We start from the raw sequence: 26,774 nt of genomic DNA, 5'->3' as shown, positions 1-26,774 counted from the left end.
CTCCAAACTCTTTCCTGCCTAGTAGCCAGTGCCTTCCTTATTTGTTTGTATGGGAAAGCATCTGTTATATTCTCTTGCATTCTTGTGTACTCCATGTTTTTAGTGGTACAGTCTTTATATAAAAGAATATGTTTATATCCTCTTGCATTCTTGTCTACACCATGGTTTTTATCATGTAAATTTTATACAATGATGCTCCTAAAATGATAAGGCAGCCTTGTATGTACTGATACTATCAGTTGATGCAACATCTTACATGAGGAAAGCAAGGTATAGAGCATAACCTGCTTCATTTGTGGAAATGTGTGTGTAGTATGGCAATGCATTGAACATCTCTGGAAGGACATATGAAAGTGCTAATGGGGGTTGCCTCTAGGGAGTGAAAAAAACAGATGGCTAGGGGACAAGACTAGGAGAGAGATGTTTTTACTCCCTTTTTATATCTTTCCAATTCTATGTCATGTGAATAACCTATTCAAAAAATAGATACAAGATAATTATAAAGCATTTGTAATTTTGCTTCTACACTCTTTCGAATGTCCAGATCTCCTATTCTCAGCCACAGATAAAAAGTAGCTTTATTGGCAAAGACATCTTTTTTCTCCTTCACTGCTTTCTGACCTTCCATTCTTTCTTGTAGGACTTTACTGAAGGCTGCATAAAGCAGCCAACATGCTCCAACAGTCTGAATTTTTCCCTTCCATTAGAAGGGAAAATACTTCAGTAGGCAGATGGTCTGAGTCCCGAAATGTAACAGATGATACTTTATTTTGCTAACTTGCCAGACGGAGATAGAAGGGTCCTTATTACCCTTCACCTGACCCTCTTGGCCAAGCCAAGGCTGTATTTTAGGTTCTGTTACTTGCAGGAATTTTTATCTGCAGACTTATCACACTGAATAGGTATTTAATATATTACGATTACAAATGCATGAATGAATAATTTTATCTAAAGGAATAAACTCCCTAAGATAGTTTTAAGTGTGTTTTTAATAGAGTCTTTAAATCAATATTTAAAATTTCCCAGTTGTGTATTAATTATAGCTGTCTTTTTCCTCCTGATCTAAGGTCCAGCCAAGGTTCATACATTGCATTTAGTTGTTATATCTGCTTAATCTCCTTTTATCTAAAAAAAAAAAGAAAAAAAAATCCAGCCTTTTGTGTCATGTTGTTGACATTTTTGTTAACTCATTCAAAAACATTTATTGGCCACCTATGAAATAGCAGGCATGGTGTTATGTTCTGGGTATTTGTACATAATAATCAGTAAAATGTTATAAATTCTACAATAAAGGCTGTATAAAGTGAAGAATGAGCACAAAAGAGGAAGACATCTCTCCTCCCTCAAAGATTCAGGAAAGACATGTCAGTGGGGAGATGACATTTCAGCTAACTCGAAAGATAAGCAGACAAAAAAGAGAAAGCAGAGATCATCATATGAGCAAAATATATCTATTACTTTTTATGTTTTTGAAAAGCACACAGTTTAGAAAACTGCAGTCACCTGTGAGGATATTACCATGAAATATAAGTCAGGAGAAACACACAGGAGCAGGCCTTTAGTGCTGGGCCAGTGAATCTGGACTTCATCCTGTGTTTGAGAATTCAAAAGCTTTAAAAGACAGGCAGAAAACAAACACAAACATACAATGTGAAATGACAGACCTGTGGCAAACTGAATTGTATGAGTTCTGCCTAAAGACATTCAAATTTGGGCTGGCCAAAGTATGCCAATTGTCCTATTCCACAGATAGGACCCAGTGAGGACTTTTGAGGAGGCACTCATGACAACATAGAGAGGACCTAAACTTGGGGATAATGGGGACAGGAGACAGTCACAGGTTGGATATAGACACCACAGTGTGAAGGAGGACAGATGCCTCGTGCCTATCAGGTCTCTGTGATGACTGTGTTAAAATCTCAAGCTCACTCTTGGCACTGGACATACATAGGATTCTGAAGGCAGAGGTGCTTCCATCCCCTTTTCTGCCATGTCTTCCTTTGGATGAAATATATTCCTCACTACCATCTCAAATATATGATCTAGAAAAATCTAATTTTTTTCACAAAAAGGACATTGTAGGCTGTTCCTTCCCCTTTCCCAGCTCTCTTTACTTATATGGGCCAAAGTGAGTGGCCCCCAAGTCCCCAAAGTGAGTGGCCCCCCTTTGCCCCCAGGTCCTTCAAGTTTCTTACCCAGGAATTTTCATCATCTCTGAGTATATTTTCCACATTTCTTCTCAAAGTATCATTTATTTCTGTATAAATAAGCAAGAACATGGAGCAGAGTTTGATGAATCTCAGTAAGTTCATCCCTTACTTTCACATGTGCTTCAGAACACATCATACCTCCCAATTAACAACAGCACAACACACAGTCCACTCTGACCCCTCCACAGAAGACCGTCCAAGCACTGCACAGTCTCCTTCACCCCTAAGAGCAGGGACAAATGTCCTAGTACATGCCAGCACCTGAAAGTCTTTCTTTTGTTCCTGAGAACAATGATCACCAAACATTTTGGTCACATACTCTATATTAAAATAAATAAATAAATAAATAAATAAATAAGTTTTAAAATTTATTGTCTATCCTCAGTAAAAATATATTTTAGAGGTATTAGTGTTAATTTATATAAATATTACAGGTAAGTACTGATATTTCCTCCTCATATCAGCAGATCGTCTTGTGCATAACCATACCTGGTGTGTATTTCCCAGGGGCTGTATAATTCCCAGGGTTCAGATTTTTTTTCTACTTCCCTCATTTCTCTGTATCAGTTCTACTCACCACATCTAAACCCTGATTTGGATACCTCTCCTCCTTCAGAATCCTTTATTTTCTCATTGTTTATTCGTAGCAACTCCTTCCATTCTGCCTAAAAACTCTAATATCTTCCATGAACTAACAGTCTTTAGGACAAGCCAGGTCTCTCAAGTGAAATTTCAAATCTCTGTGAAGCTTCCCAATACCTTCATGCCAGAAGGTAAACAAATTACTTGCCCATCCCTGGTGGGACATAAAGTTCTAGCCTTCAGGCTCTAATCTCACTGGCATTTTTTATTAGCCTGGGCCAGTTGTTTGCAAGATGTCACTTTAGTTTAGCTATTTCTGAAATTTTTTTATTGTTAGATCTAGGTTAAATATTGTTGGCAAAAATACCACATTGGTGATGGTGTGCCTTCTCAAGGTATCATATCATATAAGAGGAAATTTTTAACACAGTAGAGAAACAGACTGCTATGGCTAATGGAAGCTCTAATTTGAGTCTTCAATTCTCCATGTTTTAATTTTATAGTAATGAAATAATTTCTTAGTGGTTTGGTAGTTAAGAGAGATTTGATATGAATAAATAGTGTTTTATCCAATTCATTCATTTATCATTTTGGAACAACAAAATTTTCCCTTTTAAGCTGATGAGTCTCTAATGATTGGGGAAGTTGATAAAATCGAGTTTCTGCCTTTAAGTAAAGCTAAAAGCCAGCTGATAATAATATCTGCCTCATAGGGTTAAAGTGAGGATTACTTGAGATGTTAACAGACATAAAATGTAACTACCAGTAATATGCTCCATGAAGGAGATCTATTAATACAATTAACCCCACTCAGATATTTATTTTAAACCACACATACACACACATATATACAGCATTTACTATTGAAAATGATACTTTAGGTGATACGTGAATGTTAATCTTTATAACACCTCTATTAGTTAGATACTGTTATTATCCTCATTTACAGATAGGAAACTGTGTTCCAGAGAAGTAAAGTAACTTTTCTAAGGTCATAAGCAAGTGAGTGGTAATATTTTCCGCTATTTTTCTGTGAGACCCCACTCGAAAGTAAGCAGCCTATATAGCTACAATCTGTGTTTGAGGATGATTTTCATTCAGCTTCTCCTTCCTAGATAGTTGCTTTCCCCTGTCATCCTCCTCCCACCCCAATACTATTTTACCAGATAGTGATGGGTGTTTGAATGTCAATACCACAATCCATACAGGTGTGTGATCCTGTGTGTGTTTTGTGTGTGTGCATACCGTAGGCTGCTTAAATGAGTTGTTTTTCTTCTTTGTTGCTTTCTCCATTTTAATGTAAGGTTTTTTTTTTTTTATTGTTCTTTTTGAGGTTTATAAGCATTAGAATTAGGCAGATCTAGATTTAAGTTTAACATTTCTAAGCCAGTGTTCTCATCTACAAAATGGTAATACTAACACCTGTATCATGAGACTGAGTGAGGATTAAAGTAAGTGATATTGCAAATTATAAAGGTTATATACAAATATTTTATATGTATTTTATACTACATTTAGATGAGATGTTGGGGTTTTTTTTGGTATTTTCTCCATTTTAACTTAAAAAGTTTGGGGTTTATTGTTTTTGTTTTTAGTGGTGGTGGTGATAAGACTCGCAAACTCCTTTTAATTGGGCTATAATAGAAAGAGTAAGTTTGAAGTTAGGCTATTTAATATCAAATCCCAGAGCCTCAATTACCTCACTTTAAGGTGGGAATGTTAATAGCTATCTTGTATCATGGTAGTTATCACCATTATATATCCAGTGCTTCCCACAGTACCTGGCATAGAGCAAATGCTTAGTAAATATTATTGAATAAATATCAACTAAAAAAGATGTTGAGAGGATTAAATGAAACATAAAGGATTTAGCACTGTCTGGTAGATAGATATACAAAATTACACTACTATTTTTATCAATAATTTTTAATTTATTAAATACATTTCTTCTGATTATGTTATTCAACAGATTAAAATAAAGCATATAACATTTTCTTTAATTATTTCTGGCACTTAAGCATGCTATTTCTGAAAGATGAAGATACTAATACCTTGATCCTCTCTAGTTCTTTGGCAACAACTCATTTATGTTTGGAAGTGAAAAAATGCCAACAATACTATTAATGATTTTGAAAACCAGCCTTTAAATAAATGTGTGTACCCATGTTATTTCTTTCCAGAGAGAAGAACTACTCCCTTATAGGGACTCGCAAAGGCATAGAGCATCTGGAAATTAACTGCCTCCATTACGCTGCTGAGTCACACACAACACTTGTTATGTTTTCTTCACTTCTGTGCAGAAGGTAGGCATCATGGTTTCTCTTCATAGATTCTTCATACAACTGTAGTTTTTGTCTGCAGACTTAATTTTTATAGAAATATGGAATGTCTCTGACATCTATAGATTAAAATCCTTTATTTCTCCAAAGTGAGGATGCTTAAACAAGTTGCCTCTAAAAAATATTTCTGCTGGAAAGTTAATACATGTTTACTGGTTTTCTTAAAAAAAGATAATAAAGAAAAATAGAATTACCCTACCACCTTGAGGTAACTATTCTTAATGTTTTGTTATAGCTTTCTGTATTTAATTTTATGTATCTATATATGTATAATATGTGCATTTATATAGTTACAATAATTATTACTAGACACCATAGGGCTTAAATGGTCTTTCCCTACCCTGCTTCTTTTACTTAGCAGTTTATTGTAGCTTTTTAAAATTTTTTATTTTTTTTTTCTCTTTCAACTTTTATTTTAGATTCAGGGGGTACATGTACAGATTTGTTACTTGGGTATATTGCTTGATGCTGAAGTTTGTGGTATAAATGATTTCCTCATCCAGGTACTGAGCATAGTGCCTAGCAGTCAGTTTTTCAGCCCTTGCTGCCCCTTCCACGCTTTCTCCTCTAGTAGTATTGTCTATTGTTGCTATCTTTATGGCCATGAGTACCTGACGTTTAGTTCCCACTACTATGTGAGAACATGTGATATTTGGTTTTCTCTTACCTGTGTTAATTCACTTAGGATAATGGCCTCCAGCTGCATCCATGTTACTGCAGAGAACATTAGTTCATTCTTTTTTTATGACTGCATGATACTCCATGGTGTATATGTACCACATTTTCTTTATCCAGTCCACCATTGAGGGGCACCTACATAGATTCCATGACTTTACTATTAAGAATAGTGATAGTGCTTAATATTGTGAATGCATGTGTCTTTTTGGTAGAAGAATTTGTTTGCTTTTGGATATGTACCGAGTAATGTGATTACTGAATTGAATGGTAATTCTTCTTTAAGTTCTTTAAGAAATCTCCAAACTGCTTTCCACAGTGGCTGAACTACTTTACATTCCCACCAACAGTATAGAGGTGTTCCCTTATCTCCACAGCCTCACCAACATCTGTTGTTTTTTGACTTTTTAAAAATAGCCATTCTGACTGGTGTGAGAAGGTACCTCATTATGGTTTTGACTTGCATTTTTCTGATAATTACTGATGATCAACACTTTTTCATTTGTTTGTTGGCCTTTTGTATATCTTCTTTTGAAAAGTGTCTGTTCACGTATGTTGCCCATTTTTAAATTGGGCTGTTAGTTTTTTGCTTGTTCAATTGTTTAAGTTCCTTATAGATTCTGGATATATAAGACAATTGTTGGTTACACAGTTTGCAAATATCTTCACCAATTCTGTGGATTTTCCATTTATTCTGTTGATAATTTCTTTCACTGTGCAGAGCTATTTAGTTTAGCTAGGTCCCAATGGCCAGTTTTTGTTTTTGTTGCAATTGCTTTTGAGAACTTAGTCATAAATTCTTTTCTAAGGCCCACGTCCAGAATGTTGTTTCCTGGGTTTTCTTCTACCATTCTTATATTTTGAGTTCTTACATTTAAATATTTAATCAATTTTTAGTTAATTTTTGTATATGGTGAAAGGTAATGGTCCAGTTTATTTCTTCTGCATGTGACTAGTAAGCTGTTCCATCACCATTTATTGAATAGGGTATCCTTACCCCATTGCTTAATTTTGTCAACTTTGTCAAAGATTAGATGGCTATAGGTGCATGACTTTATTTCTGGGTTCTCTATTCTGTTCCACTGGTCTATGCACCTGTTTTTGTACCAGTAACTTGCTGTTTTGGTTACAGAAGCCTTATGGTTTAGTTTGAAGTTGGGTACTGTGATGCTTCCAGCTTTGTTCTTTTTGCTTAGGATTTGCTTTGGCTATTCAGTCTCTTTTTCATTTCCATATGAATTTTAGAAGAGTTTTTTCCCAGTTCTGCGAAAAATGACATTGGTATTTTGATAGCAATAGCATTTAATCTGTAGATTACTTTTGGCAGTTTGGCCCTTTTAACAATATTGATTTTTCCAATCCATGAGCATGTAATGTTTTTTCATTTGTTTGCATCGTCTATGATTTCTAGCACTGTTTTGCAGTTCTCCTTATAGACATCTTTCACCTCCTTGGTTAGATATATTCCCAGTTTTGTGCATGGTGTGTGTTTGACTATTGTTAATTGGTTTATGTTCTTTATTTGACTTTCAGCTTGAACATTATTGGTACACAGAAACGCTACTGATTTTTGTATACTGAAATGTTGCTTAAGTCATTTATCATTTCCAGGAGCTTTTAGATGGAGTCTTTAGTGTTTTCAAGATATAGAATCATATCATCCTACTGCAGCAATTTTTATGTTACTAAATGTCATCCACCTTAAATTCCAGTTAAAGGTTATAACATGAACCATGTAACCACCATCCTTTCATTAAATATTTAGAATGTTTTCCAATTTTTGTCTGTGGTAAACATGACTTTAGTGAACATCCTCTCAAGTACATGTGTGTACTCATATCTGATGATTTTTTAAGATAATTTTTTTTTTTTTTTTTTTTTTGAGACGGAGTTTCACTCTTGTTACCCAGGCTGGAGTGCAATGGCGCGATCTCGGCTCACCGCAACCTCCGCCTCCTGGGTTCAGGCAATTCTCCTGCCTCAGCCTCCTGAGTAGCTGGGATTACAAGCATGCGCCACCATGCCCAGCCAATTTTTTGTATTTTTAGTAGAGACGGGGTTTCACCATGTTGACCAGGATGGTCTCGATCTCTTGATCCCGTGATCCACCCACCTCAGCCTCCCAAAGTGCTGTGATTACAGGCTTGAGCCACCACGCCCGGCCAAGATAATTTCTAAAAGTTTTATAGAACCTTAGTACCTAAATATTTTCTCTGATGAAAGGGTTCCATGACATATAACATAAGCAAAGACTTATTCACCATCTTAGAGATGTATGTCCCAGTGTATAGTAGTACCATATACCTTGTAGAAATCAAACTTGTTTAGCCATCACTATCTGCTAAAATAGAATGGTAGTCTCTGTACTTTCCACTCCATTGTTCTATGAAACTAAAACTGCTCTGAAAAATAATCTCTCTTTTTTCTAAAAAAAAAAAGAAGAAGCAATGAAAAAACTTTAAAAAGGGAAATTTTTTAAATGATGTTTAACAAATTTACATTTAAAATTAAGTTTAGACTTACACAAATAACATCTGTCAACATCCCACTACACACTTTTGAAAATGCTAGCTTATGATATATTCTTAAAAATGGAATTGGTAGATAAAATCGTAAATAAATGGAAAAGTTCTACCAATTTACATTTCTACCAACGTGTTTGAGGGAATGATAATGTCACTTTCTGTATAGTTTTGTCAACATTTGACATTAACTTTCGTTTTTACAAAATCTGATACAAGAAAAGTATATGGCATTTTAATTTTCATTTGTGTGATTACTACTAAGAATTAGTATCTTTTTGTATTTTTATTTGAATTTTAAGTTATTTTATGAATATCCCATTCATGAGCCATGCCAAATTTTTCTTGTGGGTGTCTTGGAATTTTTTCTAGATTGATAAGTATCACAATCTTATTAAGAATATTAAATCTGTAAATTATACATATCACAATTATGTCTTTTTTATTTTTAGTGTTTTGTGTGCTTTATTTTTGTCATATAAGGTTATTATTTTTATGAACTCAAATCTATCATCTTTTTTCATGGCTTCTGGGTTTTGATGTTTCTTTGTACCTTGGTTTTATTTATTTATTTATTTATTTATTTAAAAAAGCTATTTATTATGGAAAGTCAGAAGCAGAAGAGTTGGCAGAATAATAAAATGAACCCCATGTACCTCAAATCTGACTTCATTAATTGAGAATTCTTGGCTAATCTTGTTCATTTATATCTCCTGTATTATTCTGAAGCAAACCACAGGCATTACATCAGTTTCTCTGTGAATATTTCAGTGTATATACTAACTTTAGATGGAATTGTACCTAACCTACATTTTACATCTGCCATAGTTTGGCAGAAATCACCAACTTCCACTATTATATACTTACATTATATCAAACATCAACATTAAGCCTGGACAACATAGTGAGACCCTGTCTCTGGAAAAAAAAAATAAAAAAAACTGGGCATGGTGGTGTGTGCCTGCAATTCTAGCTATTCAGGAAGCTGAGGCAGGAGGATGGCTTGAGCTGAGGAGTTTGAGGCTGTAGTGAGCCACGGCTGCACCATTGCATTCCAGCCTGAGCAACAGAGTGAGACTTTGTCTTTAAAAAAGAAAATCAGTATTGACTAAGATTTGTGTTATTTAATTTACTATTTTAAAATGGCCTCTGTAAGAAATTAATCATTTTAATATGGCATGCCTCACCAGCTTCCCTTATGCCATATTCTCCTGCACTCCCTGCTCTAGCCTTTTAATTCCCTGAGCAAGTATGCCTCTAGAAACTTCTCTATATGCCATTCTCCCTATCTAAAATGTTCTTGGCCCAAACTTCCCTACCTCCTGTGCCTGCTAATCCAAAAGGCACAGTAAGACCGTGCCTAGGGTCCACAAAAATGTTTAAATGTATTTTAAAATAAGAAAGAAAAGGACTTCTAGGTAAAAGAAAACATTTTAATATACAATATTAACATATTCATCTTTATACCACATAAGTTACAAAACATAATTTGCATTTTATTTTTTCTGTTGGAAGGGGCCCATGATGGCAGAAATACCTAGGGCCCACAGAAATCCTAATGCAGCCCTTGTCTACCCTACCCTCCAATGCCACTTTAACTAGTGGAATCCTACTCATCCCTCAGATTTCAACGAAAATGCCCCTTCCTGAGGGAAGATTTGTCTGATTCTTCCAGATTATGTCATATCTCTGATATGTGCAAGCCCATCACCTTGTACTATGGAAATAAAATAAGTAATTGTATAATTTTGTATTTAATGAAATCAGGAACTGAGTCCACCTTGTTTATCACTATACCTGCAGCACATAGCACAATGCCTTGTATGGAGTGATATTAGACTGTGAAGGACTGATCATATTTCACTGTGACTCTCTCCTGTCCTTGTCTCCAGTGGTCATTCCTCCCCAATCCTTTTTGCACACAACTTTAGCCTCTATCTGTTCCTCTCCTCCTCTCTTGATAAAGTCTAGATTGCCCAAACAGTGACTACAAATCTGCAAGGACAATTCCTCCCTCTTGCAAGAACTGACGCTTGTTATCTCTTTCTCAAACTAGTTGGACTTTGGCTGATCCTCTTATACATTTCATTTTGCTTTAAATTGGAATATACCTTTGAAGCATTTTTATGTCCAGTGTTTTCAAGTAAAGGTTTATATGCCCTGGCTGATTTTGTTCCACAGCGGCCATTCAATGAAGTCATACAGAATAAATTGCTGCTACATAAATTATAGGCTTAGTGTCTTGAAATAATTAAGAAATTTTTTAGAGTAGTCTTGCAAATCTAAACATACTAAGTAATTGCTAACATGACAGTGAGAAATAATCCTAATAAGAATTTAAATTTAAGTAGATTCAGTTGTTTTTATTTGTGTTAACTGAAGGGGTTGCTGGCATAGACATTCCAACATTGTGAGCAATATCCACATGGCTCTGTAGTGGGTTTTTGTTCTTGCATTTGAACTTGGATTTTATGTTTTCAGGAGACTTTAGAAGTCACCAGAAAGTAGTTCAGTTTTTCTGTCTTGCTCACAGTTCAGAACTGGTTTGTTTTCAATGTATATAACAGCCCCTGGAATAATGTTTGACAAATAGTAGGGCTTCAGTAATTATTTTCTGAATGAACAAAGCTAATACCATTTCAAACTAATCAGGCTCAACTAGAAACAAGAGGAAGGAGGAGTAGCTTAAAACACATCCAAGCCCTATATTATTGCTTTGGTTTATTTTGTTATTATATTTAATTTATTCTAAAAATGAAATATAAATCATTAGATTTTATGTTTTATCAAGGAAAATAGGAGAAGATATTTCAAAGGGTTAAAAAAAGGTGTCAGTAGTTAAAAACACTACTCTAAATTATCCTAGATTTACCAATTGCTATTTAATCTCATTTAATCTCTTATTGATTCAGTTTCTCATTTGTGAAATGGAGATAATGGCTAATGATGCAGTTATGAATTAATATATCAGAATAGTGTTGGTATACAGTAAACCCTATTTAAAGCCTATACTCCTTCATATTATCAGATCATTACTACTACACTGCTATTTTTATTACTATCATCATCATTATTCTATAAGTTGGGTGAGATAAGGAAATGTTTTGGTTTGTTAAATTCCCTCCCTTTACTATTTATTAGGTAAATATGTTATTTAAAAGTGGGGGTCATTCACATAACTTAAGTCACAACATTTTCACGATGGAGAAGAAAACAGCATTAATATAAACACAGCAAGAAACTGAGGTTCTTGTAAATGAAAATATGTACTTAGCCATGAATTCAAGACTTCAGGGTTTTCAAAATATCCACAGTTTTATCCACTATAAAACTAACAGGTTTATAGTTTTACATGATTAGATTGATCTGGCTAAAAGAATATTTTTGGCAATATATAGTAAGTCTGAATTCTCTGAAATACAAATTTGCCACAAAAATCTAATAAAAATGAGAGAGAAAATTTATTCTTGTAAATCTTATCTTACTTCCCTTGAATAGACGCTTAACATAAGAACACAATTTTCAATAGTAATTTTAGGGTTATAATTTTCACATGTAGTTCCTCTGCAGGTAAATAAAAATATAAACCAAAAACAGTAAAAGTAACATAAGGTAACAGTAAAAGCCTACCAAGGCTTTTGTTAAGGTAAACACTTACCTTAACACTAGAGCTTCAGAATCCTGAGAAGGCCCTTGGGATAAAGTGACAGGCACAAGTTTGATTCTTTCTGGTATTTCAAACAATGCCCTGGAAACCTAAGGACCGTTTTTTGAGGATAAATGACTAGCTAGGAGCACCAATGTCCTCAGGCCTTGCTTGGGGCCTATACTCTCACCAAATCATTATTTGCTATCCCCCAGAAAAGCCTCAAGCTAAAATTGCGGTTGCTATTTAGAACTAAACTTGCAAATTCATTTCTGAACATCTTTTCTTCTGCCCTCATGACTTCATTTTTGTTTAATTCATGTTCACCATTACATAGCAGCTGTACTAAGCATTAAAACCTAGAGCATCAGTCAATGTGTTCTGAGTGCTGGCTTTCTTTACTCATTTATAAAAAGATATTCTGATAACAGAAATGCCTAAGGATGACATTGCATAATTCATGCAACTGGATTTATGGTCACTAAAGGGGATAGGAAATGCAGTGATAGTGGACAATAGTTCAGTAAACTCAGAATTTTGCAATATGGTTTTTATAAGCCAGCTTTTACTTGAAAAATCAAAAAAATTTTTATAAGCCCAAAAATAAATTTAGGATGCAGTGGTCTCAGAAAGCCAGGGGATAAGCTAGAGTCAAATCAGGCTACAAACTTCCTTTATGAGACCTTTCCGTTTTTCTTACCTGGGATGTAAAGTATATTACTTCTTCACATCTATCTTGCTAAAACTTCCCATTTTTGCTTAATTTCTAAGATTGACAAATGCAATCCTTTCCCTATTCTCCAGTAACTCTGTCTGCTTCAGTTGATAGTGAGATATAATTTCTTACTGATTATCATATTTAAGAGTCTCTTCTATCTCTTTTTATATGCAACACCAATTATTTTAGTTGAGGTTAACTTTATTTTTGTTTCTTTCCTCATTGAACAAGAACCACAACTGAAAATATTGTGAACTCTTTCTGGCATTAGTTATTATGCAATATTTCCCAATTTCCTGTGATGAACTATTACATTCAATACCAAACCTTAACAGAAGACCTTAAAGTATTGCCTTCTTTTAGTTTTTAATACCTTAAAAACTAGTCAGATATGAACCACATATAGTAACATGTGAAATTTTGTATTCTATTTAATCCAAGGACCTTTTTTCATTTCAAATATGCAGTTTACTATTTTTTACAATTCAGAGTTGTGCAGACATCATCACAGTTAATTTCAGAGCGTTTTCATCACTCCAAAAATAAACCCTATAAACATTAGCAGTCACTCTTTCCACAAATCCCTCAGTCCCAGGCAACCACTGATCTACTGCCTCTGTGTATTTGCCTCCTCTAGATATTTCAGATAAATGTGATCATAAGATATGTGGCCTTTTGTGACTGGCCTGTTTCACTTAATGTAATGATTTTAAGGTTCATCCATACTGTAGCAGGAATCAGTATATCATCTCCTTTTATTACCAAATAATACTCCACTGTATGTACATACCACATTTTATTTATGCATTCATCAGCTGATGGACATTTGGTTGTTTCCACTTTTTGGCTACTATAAGTAATGCTGCACACACTGGTGTACAAGTTTTAGTGTCGATATATATTTTTATTTCTCTATGAGTAGAACTGCTGAGTCATCAATCTGGTAAGTTATTAAGGAATAAGGGTGTAAGAATAGACAAAAGATAAATATTCCTGATTTCTGAAATCCTTTCAAGTAAAAACCCCTCGACCCTAATCTCACACTTGCTGCCAATACATGTTTTGCTTCTCAATGAAGAGTGCCTCCTAAGGTTCCGCTAGCTAAGAACTGGGGCCTTTATCACTACTTCCCACCACCCTTCATGTCAGATAGCAGATGACCTGTGGCATTGAAGTCTAAAAGTAGAATCTCTAACTCTTGGTTCTACAACCTATGTGTTTAGTGTAGAGATCCTATCTTCCCTGTGTACGCTGTCTCCCTTCCTTTTGAAGTTGTCATTAGGTACTGGCCAGTTTGTTATCCATAGAAATGATAGGAGCTTGAATAAAACTATTGGAGTCAAACCCTGATGAGTGGGGCCTTGAAAAGATTTATGTATCTTTGCTTGACTAGTTCTCAGTTTTCTTTCTCTTACAAAGCACAGGAAGGCTCTGGACAAAAAGTAGCTTTGATATCAAAGTAGCTTGATAAAGCCATCTCCTTCTCCATGTATCTCTCCTTCTTTGCTTGAATGCCTGAATTACCATCACCTCACCCCCTTGCCACCAATGGAGAACAATTCATATTCTTATAATATGTACCAGCTTTTTTTCCAAATTAAACTTTTTATTTTGAAATAATTATACATTCACATGCAGTTGCAGGAAATAATACAGACATCTGGTATACCCTTTACTCAATTTCCCCCAATGGTAACATCTGTCAAATTATACTACAATATAACAACCAAGTTACTGACATTGATACAGTCAAGATAACGAACATTTCCATCACCACAAGGATCCCTCGTGTTGCTCTTTTATAGCACACCCATTTCCCTTCCCAGGTGGTGACGGCCACCTGTTTTTTAACCCCTCGCACTCACTAATCTATTCTACACTCCTATAATGTTGTCATTTGAAGAATATTTTATAAGTAGAATCATATGGTATGTAGACTATTGGGATTGAGTATTTTCATTCAGCATAATTTTCTGGAGATTCATGCACGGTACTGAATGTATCAGTAGTTTGTTCCTTTTTATTGCTTGGTGGTACAGGCTGCCTATCCCTCATGCAGAATACTCGGATCCAAAAGTGTTTCAGATTTCAGATTGTTGGAAGTTTTGGAATATTTGCACTATCAAACCCCACAGAAGACCTTAATAAGGCATTGCCTTCTTTTGAAATGGCATCTTAAAAGCTAATCAGATGTTGATGACATATAATAACATGTAAAATTTTATAATCTACCTATTTTTTGAAAAATCAAAACTGTTATGTTTCTAGAGAAAGCATATATAAAATTTTACTCAAAAGACTTTCAAAATTCCATGATGGTATTCACAATTTAGTATGATATCTTCTGAGGGCAGAGAAATGAAATTTATATAATAATATAGAGAAGAGCTATAGTTTCCAATAAAATATTACTTTATTAAAAACAGAAACTGGGGGGTTTTGTGTATATTAAAGGTTCCTTTTAACACATGAGAGATAAACAACGCTTTTTTGTCACTTTTTTGTATTTAGTATAATTCAATTCTTATAAAGGCCATATTTGAGATTCTGACCTTTATCCTAAGAGTGATGAAAAACCTCTGAAAGGTGTATATGTGACCAGATATGTGTGTTTAAATGACATTAAAACATGCACACAGTTAAATTAAATGGTCCTTTGGCCCAGATTTTCCCATATAAACCTCACTTCTCTTTCCATATTTCCTTTGATACGTATCTGTATTTTTTCAGGTAAAAGTAGTTTGCTTTCACGTCAATTTTTTTTTTTTTTTTTTTTTTTTTTTTTTTTGAGATGGAGTTTCACTCTTGTTGCCCAGACTGGAGTGCAATGGTACAATCTCGGCTCACCACAACCTCCACCTCCCAGCTTCAAGCAATTCTCCTGCCTCAGCCTCCCAAGTAGCTGGGATTACCATGCACCACCACTCCTGGCTATTTTTGTATTTTTAGTAGAGATAGGGTTTCTCCATGTATGTGAGGCTGGTCTCGAACTCCCAACCTCAGTTGATCTGTCTGCCTTGGCCTTCCAAAGTGCTGGGATTACAGGTGTGAGCCACTGCACCCAGCCTCAAAATTTTTCTTAATCATTTTTTAGACGTCATATATTAATACACATACAAACACATAAAGGAGATGTTATACAATCACTCACTCTACCCCGTCTCCAGCTTTTCTGTCTCCATCATTCAGCATTCAGTGTGTTGTGTTGTTTTGAGACATAGTCTTACTCTATCGCCCAGGTGAAAGTGTAGAAGCATGATTGTGGCTTATTGCAACCTCTGCCTCCCAAGCTCAAGTGATCCTCCCACCTTAGCCTCCCAAATACCTGAGACTACAGGTATGTGCCAGCAGGTGTGGCTAATTTTTGTATTTGTAGAGCTGGGGTTTCACCATGTTGTCCAGGCTGGCTTCAAACTCCTAACCTTAAGTGATCTGCCCACCTCAGCTTCCCAGAGTTCTGGAATTACAGGTATGAGCTACCGTGCCCATCCTCCATTTAGTTTTATCTCTGTTTTTAGTTTCTTTGTTATAATTGTAATATCTTTCTTTTTTGTCCCATTCACTATAGATAGTGCTTTGTGATTGCCCTCGTCAGATGAGGATATTAGTATACCCACCTTCTCCTTCAACTTTTCTTTTCACAATTTCATTATCAGGTCTTTCAGTTTTGTATTTCTAAAATTAATGCCAGTTATTTCTTTAAAAATTGTTTTTTGTTTTACTTTAAGTTCTGGAATACATATGCAGAACGTGCAGGTTTGTTACATAGGTATACATGTGCCATGGTGGTTCGCTGCACCTATCAACCTGCTATCTAGGTTTTAAGCCCTCATATGTTAGGTATCTGTCCTAATGTCCTTCCTTCCCTTGCACCCCCACTCCCCCAACAGGCCCTGGTATATGATGTTCTCCTCCCTGTGTCCATGTGTTCTCATTGTTCAACTCCTACTTATAAGCAAGAACGTGGTATTTGGTGTTCTGTTTCTATGTTAGTTTGCTGAGAACGATAGTTTCCAGCTTCATCCATGTCCCTGCAAAGAACATGAACTCATTCCTTTTTAGGGCTGCATAGTATTCTATGGTGTATATGTGCCACATTTTCTTTATCCAGTCTATCATTAATGGGCATTTGGGTTGGTTCCAAGTCTTTGCTATTGTGAACAGTGCTTCACTAAACATACATGTGCATGTGTCTTTAGAGTAGAATGATTTATAATCCTTTGGGTATATACCCAGTAGTGGGATTGCCGGGTAAAATGGTAGTTCTGGTTCTAGATCCTTGAGGAATCACCACAGTGTCTTCCACAATGGTTTAACTAATTTTTACACTTCCACCAACAGTGTAAAAGCATTAATGTTTGTCCACATCATATCCAGCATCTGTTGTTTCCTGACTTTTTAATGATCACCATTCTAACTGGCATGAAATGGTATCTCATTGTGGTTTTCATTTGCATTTCTCTAATGACCAATGATGATAATCTTTTTTCATATGTTTGTTGGCTGCATAAATGTCTTCTTTTGAGAAGTGTCTGTTCATATCCTTTGCCCACTTTTTCATGGGATTGTTTGTATTTTTCTTGTAAATTTGTTTAAGTTCCTTGTAGATTCTAGATATTCGCCCTTTGTCAGATGAGTAGATTGCAAAAATTTTCTCCCATTCTGTATGTTGCCTGTTCACTCTACTGATAGTTTCTTTTGCTATGCAGAAGCTCTTTAGTTTAATTTGATTCCGTTTGTCAATTTTTGCTTCTGTTGCAATTGCTTTTGGTGTTTTAGTCATGAAGTCTTTGCCCATGCCTATGTCCTGAATGGTATTGCCCTCGTTTTCTTCTAGGGTTTTTATAGTTTTAGGTCTTACATTTAAGTCTTTATCCATCTTGAGTTAATTTTTATATAATGTGTAAGGAAGGAGTCCAATTTCTGTTTTCTGCATATGGCTAGCCAGTTTTACTAGCACTGTTTATTAAATAGGGAATCCTTTCCCCATTGCTTGTTTTAGCCACTTTGTCAAAGATCAGATGGTTGTAGATTTGTGATGCTGTTTCTGAGGTCTCTGTTCTGTTCTATTTGTCTATATATCTGTTTTGGTACCAGTACCAAGCTGTTTTTGTTACTGTAGCCTTGTAATGTAGTTTGAAGCCAGCTAGTGTGATGCCTCCAGCTTTGTTGTTTTTGCTAAGTAGTGTCTTGGCTATATGGACTCTTTTTCGGTTTGATCTGAAATGTAGAGTAGTTTTTCTAATTCTGTGAAGAAAGTCAATGGTAGCTTGATAGGAATAGCATGAATCTACAAATTACTTTGGGCAGTATGGCCATTTTTATTATATTGATTCTTCTTATCTATGAGCATGGAATGTTTTTCCATTTGTGTCCTCTCTCACTTCCTTGAGCAGTGGTTTGTAGTTTTTCTTGAAGAGGTTCTTAACATCCCTTACAAGTTGTATTCCTAAGTATTTAATTCTCTTTGTAGTAATTGTGAATAGGAGTTCATTCATGATTTGGCTGTTTGTCTATTATTATTATTTAACAACCATACTTAACCATTTACATTATTGTGTGAAAAAAACTTCTGCATTTGCTGTTCCCTCTAACTGCAACATAAATTCACTGAGATGACCACTTCATCCCTCCTTTTCTTAAATTCTTGATCATAATGGCAGCTGCTCAGTAGGGCCTCCCCCATGCCATACTTGTTTTAAATAGCAACTCCCCATACCTGTAATTTTTGCTCTGCTTTCCTAATTTTTTTTTCAGAGCTCATCTTGTTAATACAAATTATATATGTTATTTTACTCAATTTTTAAAACTACTGTCACTCTCCCCCACTGTGTTGTAAGCTTCAGGAAGGCAGAGAATCTAGTCTAACTAATTTAATTCATTTTCTAATTCATTACTTTTTCCGTCATTACTGTATTCTTAGTAGCTAAAACAATGCTATATACCTAGCTGACACTAAATAAGGATTAGCTTAATGAATGGTTAATGATAGTGCCAAGTAGTCTTCTTTGGTGATGTTTTCTTAAGCAATTTTTTAGTTTTCTTAAATTTCATTTTGTTTTTCTTGTATTATTTTTCTTTGTCACATTCCCTGTTCTTTCTGACTCTCTATTTTATAAAACATTCTGGTGTCTCTCTTTCCTTTCCCCCAACCCATTCCCCACCACCACCACTTTTCCTTGGGAATTGCTCTTCCAGAGTCTTGACATCTTCTGGCTACACAACTGTCATCCTGGGACTCCCCTTTCCTGATCTTCTGGATGGTGCAACTTCAATCCACATTTTCTCTTGCTTTTTATTTATTTATTTATTTATTTTTATTCTGCTGTGCTAAGCATATCCCTTAGCAACTCCTAAGAGCAAGTATATGAATAATCAATTTTTTAAATTTTTATGTTTGAAATTTTTCTTATTTTATTCTTACAAATTATCCAGGTTCTAACATTAGAAGATGCAGGGCCTGATGGGTGGGGAGAAAGGAGAGAAGTAGTGGGTGTATGCACTCACATTAGAAAAGAATAATTTAAAAGGTGCTATTTTTGGCCAACTGCTCTACATGAGACACTGTTTAAAAACTGACATTTTGTACCACTTTTACTGTTTTTATAATAGTCTTAACAATTCATCATGTTAAAAGTTGTAGAAAAGACACTCCTTTAAAGACTATGGTGAGGAGAAGCAATTACTGCTATCCATTTTAATTGTTTGCCATCTTAATTCTAGTTTATCTAGGATTCTAGGTTACAAATCTTTTCTGTGAACTTGGAAGGTGATGCTCCACTGTCTTCTAAAATTCATTTTTGTTTTTTATATGTCATCTGTTTTTATCTTCTGGCTTTTAGGTTTTATTTTTGTTTTTCTCTTGGTATTTTGCAGTTCCTGATACGTCTTGGTGTAGGCCTTTTAAAATTCGTGTTGTACTTGAATTTTAAGTGGGTACTTTGTTCTGAGGAGTTGTATCCATCATATCTAAAATATTATCTTGTATCATTTTCTCAGTAATTCTTCCCCCACCCACCTTTTTTGTCTTGTTCTTTCCTTCTGCAACTTTTATTATTCTATGATGGTCCACATGGGCTGACCATTTAAAATCTCTTCCTTTGCATCATACTTTGTTTCCTTTTTAACTTACCAGCAAAGCTCTCAACTCTTAAAACAAAAATTGATGGAAAGGTTGAAGTATAAAATTATGTTTTTATTTCCTAAAGGTCTTTCATATTCTCTGTGGTCTCTGTGTGTCATTGTTCATTGTACAGATATTCAGCAAATCTCCCCGTTTTCAGCCCTGTTTCTCCTTTTCCCTCTTAACAGGCATCTCAGAGCCCCTGAACTTCCCTGTGGTTCTACAGATCACTGGGTCCTGGCTACTCTAGGCTGAGGTTTCCTGTGCCGACTTCAGCACTTCTAATCTATTTTCCTGCTCACATTAATATGTTTAAATCTCACATCTGGTAATGGCCTATCTGCCACCGATTGTGCTATTATTTATTTTTATTCCTGTATTGTTGTTTTATTGGGTCTTTAAAAACGTAAAAACATGCGTGGTCTACCTGATATCTTTAACTAGAAGTCATTGAAAGTTTGTAGGCAAAAAAATAATGGCCAGAGCAAATGCCATTTTACAAAGATCACTCTTGATAAAGTTTGAGTTATAGCAGCATAAACTAGCAGATGAGGTTACTTTGCACGTAATTATATGATGCTTATAACACAGCCCAAGATACAGGTAACAGGGCTATTTATAAAAATAATATAGGAAGGATATAATTAATATATCTTACATATAAAGAAATAAGTATATTAATAGTTAAAGGAAGGCCACCACCTAGGCATAAGTTAAATACAATACTTTCTCCAATTAAAAAACAAAATAGGTGTGTGCAGTGGCTCACACCTATAATCCCAGTACTTTGGGAGGCTGAGGCAAGTGGATTACCTGGGCTGCAGAGTTCAAGACCAGCCTTGCCAACAGGTAAAACCCCCGCGAAAAATACAAAACAAATAGCTGGGTGTGGTGGTGCACAGACCACTGGGTAGTATGGTCTCAGCAACTCGGGAGGCTGAGGTGAGCAGATGGCTTAAGGTGGGGGTTGGGAGTGGGTGGATGAAGGTTGCAGTGAGCAGTGCACCACTGCACTCCAGCCTGGGTGGCAAGAGTGAGACCCTGTCTTAAAAAAAATCAAAAGACAGAATATAACTTATTCTCCAGGGCAAAACTGAAGTGACTATCGCAGAAATAATCTAATCTCTACCTACTCTACCAGTGCTTTCTATTACTTGATTTCAACTCATCTCTTATCCTTGAATATAAATGTTATTTTGTAGAGAGTAAGTTAGCCTGATACCAGTCTTGGACTTCTAGGAATTTATAGTCTTTCAATTGGGTGTGGTGGCTCACACCTGTAATCCTAGCACTTTGAAAGGCTGAGGCAGGTGGATCACTTGAGGTCAGATGTTCAAGACAAGCCTGGCCAATGTGGTAAAACCCCATCTCTACTAAAAATACAAAAAGTAGCTCAGCTTGGTGATACCCCCCTTGCCTGTAACCCCAACTACTTGGGAAGCTGAGGCACCAGAATCGCTTGAACCCAAGAGGAGGAGGTTACAGTGAGCCAACATCATACCACTGCACTCCAGCCTTGATGACAGTAAAGATGTGTCTCAAAAAAAAAAAAAAAAAAAAAAAAACTGTAGTCTTTTATTTGAAGTTAACAGTGATAAGAATCAAAATACTATTTCATAGGGTAGTAATGATGAATAAAATGAGATAAAATGTATCATGTTTAAATTTGGTCTTTCTTTGTACTACATACTCACTTTTAAACCATTTCTAGAATATCTCCGTATCTATAGTAAATTCGCTAATATCAAAATCCTCCTACTATATGAAAATTTTGGTACTTTAAAAGCCCACTATTGCCAGATAATGGAGTGTGACATATAAAGTGTCTTTCTTACCTTCTTATGTCTTAAGAACGGCTTTGTAGTCTTAAGCAGCTCCTTTGTATACTTATTTAAGACACTTGTAAGCTTTAGTGCCATTAAAAAAAAATTGTTTATAGCCAGTTCTATAGATCTTTTTTGATAATAGGAATAAACTCTCTGTCAAAGCACAATCTCCAGAAATCCTAGTCATTTAAGTGTATTTTAGTTTACTTAAAAATTTTGTGTTTTTAAGTTTTAAATTTTTTTTTAATTTTTTCAGTGTTACCCATCTTGTTGTGCTGACGTATGTGACTGCTCTTTACGTATTGCTTTTCAAATAGATTAAGAAAAAAATTCACTTAAAGAATTGTTTTCATTTCTATCTCCCTTTAAAAGATCTATATATACATAAAAGTTATATGTGGCAGCAGTTTTATTATAAATTATTAGGGATTCTCATTTTCCTGAGAGACATATTTACTTCCTTTTCTTCACATTAAAACTTGGGAACAGGGCAAAGAGAAATTTTAAATCCATAACTGAATAAATTCAGTAGATTTCAAGGAAAATAATAAAATTATAGTAAAGATCATTCCAGGCTTCAAATATCTGTAACTATATATGATTATGGCTGAAAGAAATTGCAAAAGCAGTGTGCATTTTTCATAATCAAAATGTATTATAAACCTTCCATGTCTCTTTCATATGAATAAAAAGAGTGTAATTTCAAATATAATTATTATAATATCTGTTTGCCTTTATTGTAAGTTTGAAGCTATAGTTTCTGATTACTGCTAACTACTGCTAAATTTTCCCTAAAATGCATATGTTTTTTGAATTAACAACACATTTATTTTTAGCATATATTCTTTTTAGCTGCTCCTGACCATTCAGTGTGCACATACATTCACACATCTCAGAGAGTAGTAAAAGCAAAAGACACTTTATTAAGTAAATAATACTCTACAAAGGTTTTATCTGGTTTACATAATAGATGAGAAGTTCCTTTTTAGGGTATTGTTTTCTATTTTATGTAGGAATTATTTTTAAAACCATGATATGCTAGGGTTTTTTAAAATATATTTTGCATGTTGTTATGATTTTCTGGTGGCTACACAGAAAAATCTTCCTGCTTTTTTTCCCCTATTCACAGTATTCAAAGTAGTCCATGTGACCTAGATATTGAAAATCGAGGTAGAGTGTGCTGCATTGCTGATATTTACTGTGAAACCTTAGAAACATTCTGATAACACATGCTGGAATTACAGGGTGCACACTATTTAATATTGCTGATATTTTTGTGATAGTCTGTATGATCATTTTTTAAGCTGGCATTAAAATTGTTGAAAAATATTCACAAACAAAAAGTAATGTTTCTGTATGTCAGTTAAAATGCACATATAATCAATATTCATTTTAAAATTTTAGATCAGACTAGATAAGTTTTATTATGACTTTTCCCACCATTATTTACCTCGTATTCAGAATTATCATAATCTGCTAAATATAGAAATCTTCCCTCCCCTCCCTACTCCTTCCCTCTCCTCCTTCCATGTTTCTATTGAGAAGAAAAATATGAAAAAATGTGTTGGGTTGGGGCTGAACCAGGTGACTCATGCCTGTAATCTCAGCACTTTGGAAGGTCGAGGAGGGCAGATCACAAGGTTAGGAGTTCAAGACCAGCCAGTCTGGCCAACGTGCTGAAACCCCATCTCTACCAAAAATACAAAAATTAGTTGGGTGTGGTGGTGCATGTCTGTAATCCTAGCTACTGGCGAGGCTGAGGCAGGAGAATCTCTTGAACCTAGGAGGCAGAAGTTCCAGTGAACTGAAATCTACAGCTACACTCTAGCCTGGGCGACAGAGCAGCACTTCATCTCAGAAAACAAAACAAAACAAAACAAAACAAAAAACATGTTGGGTTTACAGATTCTTTTTAGTAATCAGTTTGGGAAATGGACTTTCCTGTTTCCTAAGTGTTTGAGAAATGGGCTATCTTGTTTCATTAGTGTTTCCAAACAAAAATCTGTTGCAAAGCCATTTTTAAAAGGTAGGGTATATATTGAATGACTGGCTTAACAATTTGTTCAATATTAGCTAATGTAGCCTTTTGCAGCATTGCCCAGATCCAAGCTATGAAACAAGAAGAACTCACATTATCTATATAGTCAGAGAAATAGGAATGTTGCCAATCCCATGGTTTGGATGACAATCACTAGACATTAATAAAAGCATCAAAATCCCAGAGAGATCAATGCAAAAGGTGGGTGATTTCTGTATTTCCAACTGAGGTACTCGGGTCATCTCATTGGTACTGGTCAGACAGTGGGTGCAGCCCACAGAGGGCGAGCCAAAGCATGGTGGGGTGTCACCTCACCCAGAAAGCGAAGGGGTCAGGGAACTCCCTCCCCTAGCCAAGGGAAACCATGAGGGAATTTGCCATGAGGAACAGTGCACTCCAGCCCAGATACTCTGCTTTTCCCACAGTCTTGCCAACCCGGAAACCTGGAGATTCCCTCAGGTGCCTGTACCACCAGGACCTGAGTTTCAAGCACAAAACTGGGCGGCCATTTGCGCAGACCCCAAGCTACCTGCAGGAGCTTTTTTCACATCCCAGTGTCATCTTGAATGCCAGCAAGACAAACTGCTCATTCCCCTGGAAGGGGGGTTGAAGCCAGGGAGCCAAGTGGTCTAACTCAGTGGGTCCCACCCCCATGGAGTCCAGCAAGCTAAGATCCACTGGCTTGAAATTCTCACTGATAGCACAGCAGTCTGAGGTCAACCTAGAACTCTTGGGCTTGGTGGAGGGATGGGTGTCCACCATTAGTGAGGCTTGAGTAGGCAATTTTGCCCTCATAGTGTAAACAAAGCCCCCTGGAAGTTAGATCTGGGCAGAACAAACCACAGCTTGGCAAAGCCACTGTAGCTACCTTCTCTTGATTCCTCCTCTCTAAGCACGGCATCTCTGAAAGAAATAGAGCAGCCCCAGTGAGGGGCTTATAGATAAAACTCTCATCTCCGTGAGACAGAGCATCTGAGGGAAGGGGCAGCTATGGGTGCAGCTTCAGCAGACTTAAACTTTCCTGCCTGCCAGCTCTGAAGAGAGCAGTGGATCTCCCAGCACAGTGCTCGAGCTCCACTAAGGGACAGGCTGCCTCCTCAAGTAGGTCTCTGACTCCCATGCCTCCTGACTGGGAGATACCTCCCAGCAGCAGTCAACAGACACCTCATACAGGAGAGCTCTGGCTGGCATCTTGTGGGTGCCCCTCTGGGATGAAACTTCCAGAGAAAGGAACAGACAGCATTCTTTGGTGATAAAAGAATCCTCTGCTGGTGATACTAGACAAACAGGGTCTGGAGTGGACCTCCAGCAAACTCCAGCAGATCTGCACTAGAGGGACCTGACCATTAGAAGGAAAACTAACAAACAGAAAGTAATAGCATCAACATCCACAAAAAGGATGTCCACAGAGAAACCCCATCCAAAGTTCACCAACATCAAAGACCAAACATAGTTAAATCCACAGAGATGAGGAAGAACTAGAGCAAAAAGGCTGAAAATTCTAAAAACCTGAATGCCTCTTCTCCTCCAAACGATCATAGCTCCTTACCAGCAAGGGAACAAAACAAGATGGAGAATGAATTTGACAAACTGACAGAAGTAGTCTTCAGAAGGTGGGTAATAACAAACTCCTCTGAGCTAACAGAGCATGTTCTAACCTAATGCAAGGAAGCTAAGAACCCTGAAAAAAGTTAGATGAATTGCTAACTAGAATAACCCGTTTAGAGGAGAAGATAAATGACCTGATGGAGCTGAAAAGTAGAACACTAGAACTTTGTGAACCATACACAAGTATCAATAGCTGAATTGATCAAGTAGAAGAAAGGATATCAGAGATTGAAGATCAGCTTAATGAAATAAAGCATGAAGACAAGATTAGAGAAAAAAGAATGAAAAGGAACAAAGAAAGCCTCCAAGAAATATGGTACTTTGTGAAAAGATCAAATTTACCTTTGATTGGTGTACCTGAAAGTGATGGGGATAATGGAACCAAGTAGGAAAACACTCTTGAGGATATTATTCAGGAGAACTTCTCCAACCGAACAAGACAGGCCAACATGCTAATTCAGGAAATACGGAGAACACCACAAAGATACTCCTCCAGAAGAGCAACCCCAAGACACATAATCAACAGATTCATCAAGGTTGAAATGAAGGAAAAAATGTTACGGGCAGCCAGAGAAAGGTCAGGTTACCCACAAAGAGAAGCCCATCAGACTAGCAGAGGATCTCTCAACAGAAACCCTACAAGCCAGAAGAGAGTGGGGGCTCATATTCCACATTCTTAAAGAAAAGAATTTTCAACCCAGAATTTCATATCCAGCCAAACTAAGCTTCATAAGTGAAGGAGAAATAAAATTCTTTATGGACAGTAAATGCTGAGAGATTTTGTCACCAGCAGGCTGGCTTTACAAGAGCTCCTGAAGTAAGTACTAAATATGGAAAGGAAAAATCTGCACTAGCCACTGCAAAAACATACCAAATTATAAAGACCATCATTACTATAAAGAAACTGCATCAACTAACAGGCAAAATAACCAGCTAGCATCATGATGATAGGATCAAATTCACACATAACAATATTCACCTTAAATGTAAACAGGCTAAATGCCCCAATTAAAAGACACAGACTGGCAAATTGAATAGTTAAGACCCATCAGTGTGCTGTATTCAGGAGACCCATCTCATGTACAAAGACACACACAGGTCCAAAATAAAGGGATGGAAGAATATTTATGAAGCAAATGGAAGGCAAAAAAAAAAAAAAAGCAGGGGTTGCAATCCTAGTCTCTGATAAAACAGACTTTAAACCAACAAAGATCAAAAAGACAAGGAATGGTAAAGGGATCACTGCAACAAGAAGAGCAAACTATCATAAATGCATATGCACCCAATACAGGAGCACCCAGATTCATAAAGCAAGTTCTTAGAGACCTACAAAGAAGTGTAGACTCCCACACAAAAATAGTGGGAGACTTTAACATTCCACTGTCAATATTAGACAGATCAACGAGACAGAAAATAAACAAGGATATACAGGACTTCAACTCAGCTCTGGACAAAGTGGACCTAATGGACATCTACAGAACTCTCCA

General features: G+C 36.0%; 1 protein-coding gene across 12 annotated transcripts in view; it reads left to right on the top strand.

The window, feature by feature from the left end:
• The window catches only part of MBD5 (methyl-CpG binding domain protein 5), a 478,342-nt gene that overhangs the window by 317,517 nt on the left and 134,051 nt on the right, over positions 1-26,774 (top strand). For all 12 annotated transcript variants that reach the window (XM_074399716.1, XM_074399715.1, XM_074399722.1 and 9 more), the window contains one exon: positions 4,973-5,095. The gene's annotated coding sequence lies outside the window, so the exon portion shown is untranslated. The remainder of the gene's footprint in view (positions 1-4,972; positions 5,096-26,774) is intronic.

This window comes from Saimiri boliviensis, chromosome 5 (assembly GCF_048565385.1).
Source record: "Saimiri boliviensis isolate mSaiBol1 chromosome 5, mSaiBol1.pri, whole genome shotgun sequence".
Classification (NCBI taxonomy): Eukaryota; Metazoa; Chordata; class Mammalia; order Primates; family Cebidae; genus Saimiri; species Saimiri boliviensis.
Note: the sequence above shows the minus strand (reverse complement) of the source record. Positions and strands in the feature narration are given on the sequence as shown.